Raw genomic sequence first — 8,097 nt, forward strand, 5'->3', positions numbered from 1 at the left:
TTCATTCCTAGTTCCCATGGAGAGATGGAATTCTCTGGAAGGGGTCAGAAAGAACAGGGTGGAACAGAAGTTCTGAATGATCTCTGAACCCCAACCCTCCCTCATCTGCGATTGAGATTCCAAGTTGGGGCTCAGCTAGGACTTGGGCTCAGCGTAGGATAGGAACTCAGCCCAAGGCCGGGGGCTGGAGGCCAGATCCAGCATGTTTGAAAGACGGGAGAAGGCCCCACGAAGCTCAAGCCTCTCTCTTCAATTCATCCCAGTGTCACAAAGCATACGGTTTCAGTTTTATAATCTTCAAACATGCTACAAGGAAGCAGATGACAACTTTGCGAAGTTTTTTTGTTCTTTATCAGTTTCTTTCTTAAGCGCTTTCTTTTCTCCAGCAGACATTGAACCTTTTGGACTCACACTCAAGCCCATTGCTGACATCACATCTTTAGCATCCCAGTTAGCACCCTGTGTCTTAAACACTCCAAGTGCTTACCTGAGCTTACACTGGCAGGATCTTTCTTTCCGTCCTGCACAGCCATGGCCGTAATGAGAAAGTTTATTCCATTGACACACGGTCACACACACAGTCACACACACGGTCACACACACGGTCTGGCTGCCTGTTGACCAATCTTTTCTATTTTCTGATTACTTGAGGTTTTGGCATCTACATAGATGAGTTCCTTGTTCCTGAACTCACGTCATCATGTTCATGTGTATTCATTAACTTCCCCAATCTATTCTTGCAAGGATTCCTCTCTGTACCTTTCTAAGAATAATTATGTACCCAGGGGAAACTGCTTAATTTATATTCTCTTCTTCATAAAACTTTCTCTAAGTTTCTAGCTGATTCAATAATCATTATTTCAATTCTGTCATACATTTTTTTAAAAAAAAATCCACCTTAGAATCATAAAGAAATTTCTACTATGATATTACTGCACTCAATACAGAAAAATGATTTTTTAAAAAAAAGCCACCAAGAGCGTATAGTGTTAGACTAGAGAAAAGAGTACATCCCCCGCCAGTCCCCGGAAAGACAGCTTCGGCTGCAGACTCTGTCACAATGGTCTGTGACAGGCTCCCATAAGGAGACCCATCCGCAAAGCACTCAGATGCCACTACCTGGGACAAAGGCATGGCTTCCACCATGTCAAACCAGGATCAGGACTCAGCCCGGAGTCATAGGCTTATGGTTCTGTCCCTGGGAGCATCGCCTTGTCACCGGCCCGATGATCTGGGCTGCACCCAGGGGCTTCCAGCCTGCAGGAGGTTCAGCAGGGTCGGGCTTAGGGCTGTGGAAAATTCCTGCCAGCCCCGGGGCCTGCTGGAGCCCACTGCAGCCCACACTGCTGATGGATGGATGCCTGTTGCTCCAGGAGCTTCAGGGGCCCTCACACCTGTGTGCTGATGTGTGCTGATCCCCAGTGCCACCCCCACAATCCGTCTGGCCACGGGTCAAATGAGAGTGAGCCACTTCGCACCAGAGCTGGATGGAATGCAGGGCTCTTGGACCTTTTAGACTTCCATACACTGCCTCCTGGGCGGGAAGGCAAGGCCTCCTGGCATCTCGGTGACCCATGCTGGGATGGCCAAGCTCTCTTTATGGCAATTAGGGACATTTAGAAATCAAATCTCAACTAAGAAGCCCGCTGTTAGACTGTGGATCAGGGAGGTGTGCTGTAGAAGTGGGAAATGAGCCCAGCTCTGGGCTGCCTCGGTGACCAAAGCCAGGCTCAAAGTTGTAACTCCACGTACTTGTAGACAGCAGGCCCGTGTTAAACGACAAGAGCGCTGCGGCGCTGCCCCAGAGACATGCTTCAAGAAGTCATTTTATTCCATGAAATAAAATCCAACATCTTTTCGGCCCTTTTGTGTCATCCTAGCACCTCTGGCCTCACCAGTCAATCCAGCCAGGGGAAACAAACTGAGCCACTGGGGTCTCAGGGGAGGCAGAGAGCTGGAAGGACTGGGGTAACCCTTGGTAGCTTCCTGAAAGGTGCCGCACAGAGCACCCATCCTACGCTTGGCCATGGGCCTAGGGCAAGGTGACATTAAGATAGACAACTCAGAAGTCATTCTGCTTGACAAGTCATAGACAAATTCAGCCACAGAGCAGGTGGGCATGTCCTTCAGCAAGGATGCCAGGATGCCCACAAACACAGCATGGCAGGACTGCGGGCAGCACAACGCAGAAAGACTTGGTAGAACAGAGAATTCAGGCTTCCATTTACATCTCCAAGATAAGACAGATTCTGATTCAAACCCAACCTTCCAGAACATTCTCTGTCTGCCACGAGAAAGTTTCCTGCATTGCCAGGATAAGCCATGGAAGGAAACAATGGTTTTACAAACCCGAGTGCATCTGCTCTGCTGGAACAGTGACTCGAGCCACAAGTCCGTGTGTGCCCATCCCCTCTACCTGATGCCTGTCTGGCTCCAGTTTGCCCTGTGCTCCAGGGTGACTTTGTGTGACCCCCCCCTCCAGCCTCATCAGCAGCAGTCATGAAGATCTGTCTTTGTCACATTCCCACAGTTGCTGAACGCACTTTGGACTTGTACTGCCATCGGCTCTGGCACAAGCTCTTCAGCCCCTTCCTTCTCATCTAGACGAATGGGGCTAAAGGAACCCTTAGTGCGCTGAGCCATGCAGCCTCAGCCAAAGGCATAGGTGGGACCTCGAATTCAGGGCACTGCGCCTCCTGGGGCCGATGCTTGTGGTTGAGAGAGCCTTGGAAATGGGCCGGGAACATAAAGGATAGAATTACACACACTTCCTTCTTCCTCGTCTCTCAGTTCTTCAGTACCCAGGGAAGGCAACTGGTGCTGACAAGCTCTTGGGCCGAGGCTGCTTCCTGCTCCAGGTAAGGCCACCTGGGACGACAATTCGCTTGCCCCACTCTGGAACATCTCTCTTGGAAGAGACCATTCTAGCCTGTCCTTCCTCTAATCTACCCTTGCTTATTTTTGATCCCTGTAGCAGCCAGGGCTGGTCTAGGACCAGTGGGGAGGGTCTGATGACCTGAAGAGTGGTCCAGACCAGAACCAACAACCAGTGTCCACCAGGTCTGGGTTTGTGGAGCAGGGAGATTCTTCCTGACTTTTGAGGGATGGAGTTAGAGGAGTTTAAACCTTATGCTGATCCAGAGCTGGACTAGAAATCATATAGTCCACAGGCTACCTGGGCTCTTGGATCTGTTCATTCGCTCACACAACAAACAAAGAACAAACCCAGAGAGGGGCTTTCCTGCCTGTCTTTTCAGTTGTTCCTGTTGTTGTTGTTTTTCCTTTCTGGGGGTTTCACACAGCCCAGGCTGGCCTCAAACTTCTTGTATAGCTAGTGATGACTCTGACTTCCTTCCTAATCTTCCTGCCTCTACCTCCACCATGCCCGGATGACAGTGGGTGCCACCATGCCCGGATGACTGACAGTGGGTGCCACCATGCCCGGATGACAGTGGGTGCCACCATGCCCAGATGACAGTGGGTGCCACCATGCCTGGCTTGGGGACAGAACCCAGGGCTCCCTGCATGTTGAGTGAGCACTGCCCACGGAAAGCCTCTGTCATTTTGGGATGGGGCTGCCATAGAGTCCAGGTGACCCTGAATGCTGCATCCTCCTGCCTCAGCGTCTAGAGTACTGGGACCAGACGTGTGTTAGCATACCAAGCTGTGGTTTGCAGGCATTTTTCTTGTTTGCTTGGGTTTTACTGGCTTCTGTTCCATTCCAGGAAGGTGGGCTTTTCCTATTGTTCTAGGGAATATCTCATGGTATAGACAGGATGTGGGCCCCTCCTTTGTTCTCTGATCTGTGCTCTTCAGGTCACTTTTGGAAGCCATCACTCCCAGTGGCTTAGGGCTGCCCATCCCAGGATCATGTAAACTCAGATCCTGAACTCTGTATCCTTAAGGAACATAATTTATTGGAGTAATAATCATCAGGTAACAGGAGAGGAGCCATTCAGACCCAAGGCTGGGCCAACCTGCCCTGCTGCTTTCTTCTCTGTTTCCAGACAGCTTGCTAGGAACCCGGGCTTATCCTTCACTCCGCCTACCTGCCTGATCCAACTTATAGGACAGGGAATGTAAACAGGAGGGTTATGGGATAGGTGAGAACCGGGGTGGACCTCCAGCCTAGGACATTCCCAACTCCACTCCACACCCCACACCAGGGAGTGAGGGGCAGGGGCATGGTCTGGGAGTGGAGCCCAGCAGAGAATTCCCAGTGATGGCTTGGAGGTGGGGCTCAGCCTCACTCCCCTTACTTGCCCCAAACTCTGGGTTCCATCCCTGACAGAAGGAAAGGAACGCTTTAGTAAGACCCACAGCCATCCCCGGCCATCTGTTTCTAGAACTTTCCCAGCTCCCCAGACGTCACCATAGTCCAACAGACCTACCGTGATATTCCTACATACAAAGTTAGCATACATGCTTCTCTAGTTTTAAAACTTGCATTAATTTACGTATTATGTGTCCATGCATGCCATGGCCCGTGTGTGGAGGTGAAATGGCAGCTGGCAGGAGTTGCTTCTCTCCTTCCACCATGTAGGACCAAGCGATGAGACTCAAGTGATAAGTCTTGGTTGCAATGAAAAGGCAGTAGGAGGAAGCATTCAGAGATCGACATTTTCGTGTGGAATTTCTTAGTGACAGCCGTGCACAGCACCTGTGTGGGTTTTTTTTTTTTTTTTAATTTTTTTCCCCTTATTTTGTTCCTACTGCTTCCCCCTCACCTCAGGTGTATTTTATTATTCCTATGTGTATATGGATGCAGTGCCTGCAGAGGCCAGAAGGGGGCAGCGGGTTGCTTGGAGCTGGAGTTAGAGGTGGTTGTGAGCCTCTGTGTGGGAGCTGGGAATGGAGAAACCTGGCTTCTCTGCAGGAGCACCCAGTGTTCTAACTGCACGGTCATCGCCAGTCCCAAGTGCCAGGATTTGCAGGACCCTTAAGCCAGGCAGGGTCAATCGCCACAGCACCCAGAGAAGCTGCAGTCGGGAGGTCACCATGGGTTTGAGGTCAGCCTGGGTGACATGAGACCCTGTCTCAAAAATCCAAAAGGTTAGGGCTGGGGAGTTGGCTCAGTCTGTTGCCCTGGAATGGAGACCTGGGCGCACTCACGCAAAAAAAAAAAAAAAAAAAACCAACAACAACAACAAAAAAAACCTGCACAAGCAGGAGCCTCAGATCCTAGAGCTGGGAGGTTCAGACATGAGCTCTGGACTCTGTCTCAAAATATGAGGCCGAGAACATTGAGGAAGACACCTGGCATTGACCTATGCAGCTCCCAACAGTCATGCAGAAAGGGCTCTGTGGTCCCCTAGTTAGATAGCGTCCGAGGAGAACTTCCCCATCAGTCTATAGGTCTGGGCTGTGTGTAGATTGGGGCAGCACTTGGTAAGTCTGGGAGATGTTGGGGAAGAGATGAGGGTGGGTCTGGGTCCTCAGTGGCTCTGAGTGTACATGGTTGGATACATTCATGGTTGGATACATTCATGGTTGGATACATTCATGGTTGGATACATTCTTGTCTCTGACACTCAGAGACATTCCTCTTTTAAATGGTGGATGCTTCCAGGACTGGGTGAGTGCAGAGGCCCTCGCAGTGAGTTTCATCCTCGGATGACTGTGGGACCTCATCTGAAACCTCAGACCTTTCGAGTAGTCTTACCCCTTCCAGCCAGAATCCTAGAATGAGAACTCCAGTAACTTCTGTGGGACAGACCAGAGACGAGTATGGGGACGTGTGACAAACCAGAGATGAGTGTGGGGACCTGTGACAAACCAGAGAAGAGTATGGGGACGTGTGGCATCCAGATGAAGCCAGAAAGTATCTTGTCCTGGGGATGCCTGCACAGGTGGAGGGTCATTCCTCCTGTATTTAGGAGGAGGTGGACCCCAGGGGCCAGGTCCTTGGGTCTGTGGTTCTTTGCTGTAAGTGACATCCCTTGAGTATTGTCACCAGTCATATAAGAGACAAGAACAACCTCTGTCAAACTTGGCTGGATGTGGCGGTACACGCTGGAGAGGGAAGGCATTCAACATCATCCCCAGCTAAGAAGCAATTTGAGACCCTTCAGAAAAACTCAAGTGGCCAGTAACATTAACATTGGCACCTCATGTTCACACAGCACATGCAGACACAGCACAGCAGTCACAGCAGTTAGTGACCTCCCTTCTCTTCCCAGGTCTCCTGGCTCAGGGATATGACCCAAGTAGCCAGGGCACCGTGTCCCTGGTGTCTGTGCCTCCCAGGGCTGCAGCAGCAGCTTCTGTTGGCTTTGTGCTTCTTCTCCTATGTCCAAGTACCCCATGACCAACCTGGCCCTCCAGCTCCTGGTAGCCCCCCAGGACCAACCTCCACCCCGGCTACCCGTGTCCCCTTTCCTCATCTTACTGTGGACCTGGCCCTTCCACCGCTCAGTGGCTCTGTCCTCCTGTTCTAAGATGCTTCCAGGCACAGCGGTCAGCTGACAGTCAACCGGAGTGTGTACCCCCCAAGCAGATGTGGTCATCATCCACCACCGTGAAGTCAGCTCCAGTCCCAGGTCACAGCTGCCGTCTCAGCCAAGGCCCACCAGGCCAGCACTGGGTGTGGTTCAGCATGGAGTCACCCAGTCACTGCTGCAGTCAGCCAGCCCTGGATGGTTACTTTAACCTCCCCGTGTCCTATTATAGCGACTCTGACATCTTCATGCCCTATGGCTGACTGGAGCCTCCAGTCCAAACCCAGGCCAACCTCTCTGCCAAGACTGAGTCGTGTCCAACTGGGATTCCAAGTCAGCCCAGGTGCCTCAGAGTCGCCTCCACGTGGATGTGTATGGCCAAGGACATGTGAGGCTCCCTGAAAGGAACATGATGGAGACTCTGGCCAGATACAAGTTTTATCTGGCATTTGAGAACTCCCTCCACCCGGATTACATCACAGAGAAGCCGTGGAAGGATGCTCTGGAAGCCTGGGCCGTGCCAGTGGTCCTGGGGCCCAGCAGGAAGAACTGCGAGCACTTCCAGCCCCCGGATGCCTTTATCCACGTGGATAACTTCGAGAGCCCAGGGGATCTGACTCAGAACCTGCAGGAGCCAGACAGGGACAGCCTGGGCTACCAGCGATCCTTTCGACAGAGGGAGATACTCAGGCCTTGTTTAGGGAGCATAGTCTTGGCATTCTGCAAGGCAGGCAGAAAGCTGCAATGGACCCAGAGGTACCAGACAGTCCCCAGTGTGGCCTCCTGGTTCCAGTGAGGTGGCTGGCCAGGGTCCTGCAGGCAGGAGTGGCTCACCCAGAAGTCATCTGCTGGAGACCCTGGGTGACAGACAGCTCTATCTGGGACCCCTCTGTGGATATCTCAGCTGCCCAGAGCCTTGGTTCTGGAATCTTCACATAGAACTTTGCCCACCACGGACATGGGTAGCCAGAAACCTGAGCAACATCAAGGGAACCTGCTCCCAACACACGCGGCTCCAGGACCACTGACCTCCCAGGACCACTCCCACTGGTTGGTGATGGGTCTGCCTCCATTGCTCGTGGTGTCTATGACACAATTAACTCCTGTGGGGGTGGTGGGACGATCTGTTATAGCTTTCCAGATGGAACCTATGAGTCTCACCAAGAATGACTGTGTGTCCTTTCCCTGGGGACAATCCATACCAACTGGGAGTGGATGCGACCGGGACGCTCGGCCTTCTGGGTGGCCCTGTGTGGTGCCTGAGACTGGGTGCAGAGCCCAGGCTGTGGGAGACACTGTTTACATTTCCATCTCCTGGTGGCTTCCACCCCACTCTGTGGCTGGCATGTTGCAAGTGGGTGGGAGACAGGAAGTCAAGGTCCCTGCAGGCCTGGGTGGGGGCTGCTTCCCCTCGCACGGGGACACACACCCACCTGGGCAAGAGAGTCTCAAGGAGTACAGCTTCAGACTCCCAGACCAACTCTGAGACTCTGTGCTCTGACCACACGGGAGAACCCGAGGCCAGGAACAGCCCCTAAGGGGTTTCCACAGCACGTGAAGATTCTGGTGTTTTGGCCACCATCGGCTGATTCAGCTGAAACTGAGTGGGAAACCCATCTCCTTGCTCCTCCCGTTTCAAGAAGGTTGTAGGCAGCTGGAT

At 52.3% G+C, this 8,097-nt stretch overlaps 1 pseudogene; it reads left to right on the forward strand.

Annotated features, from left to right (window-relative positions):
- The first annotated feature begins 6,197 nt into the window (after positions 1 to 6,197).
- Positions 6,198 to 7,233, forward strand: LOC110335473 (annotated as a pseudogene).
- Positions 7,234 to 8,097: the final 864 nt, after the last annotated feature.

Source organism: Mus pahari, chromosome 18 (genome assembly GCF_900095145.1).
Source record: "Mus pahari chromosome 18, PAHARI_EIJ_v1.1, whole genome shotgun sequence".
Lineage (NCBI taxonomy): Eukaryota > Metazoa > Chordata > Mammalia > Rodentia > Muridae > Mus > Mus pahari.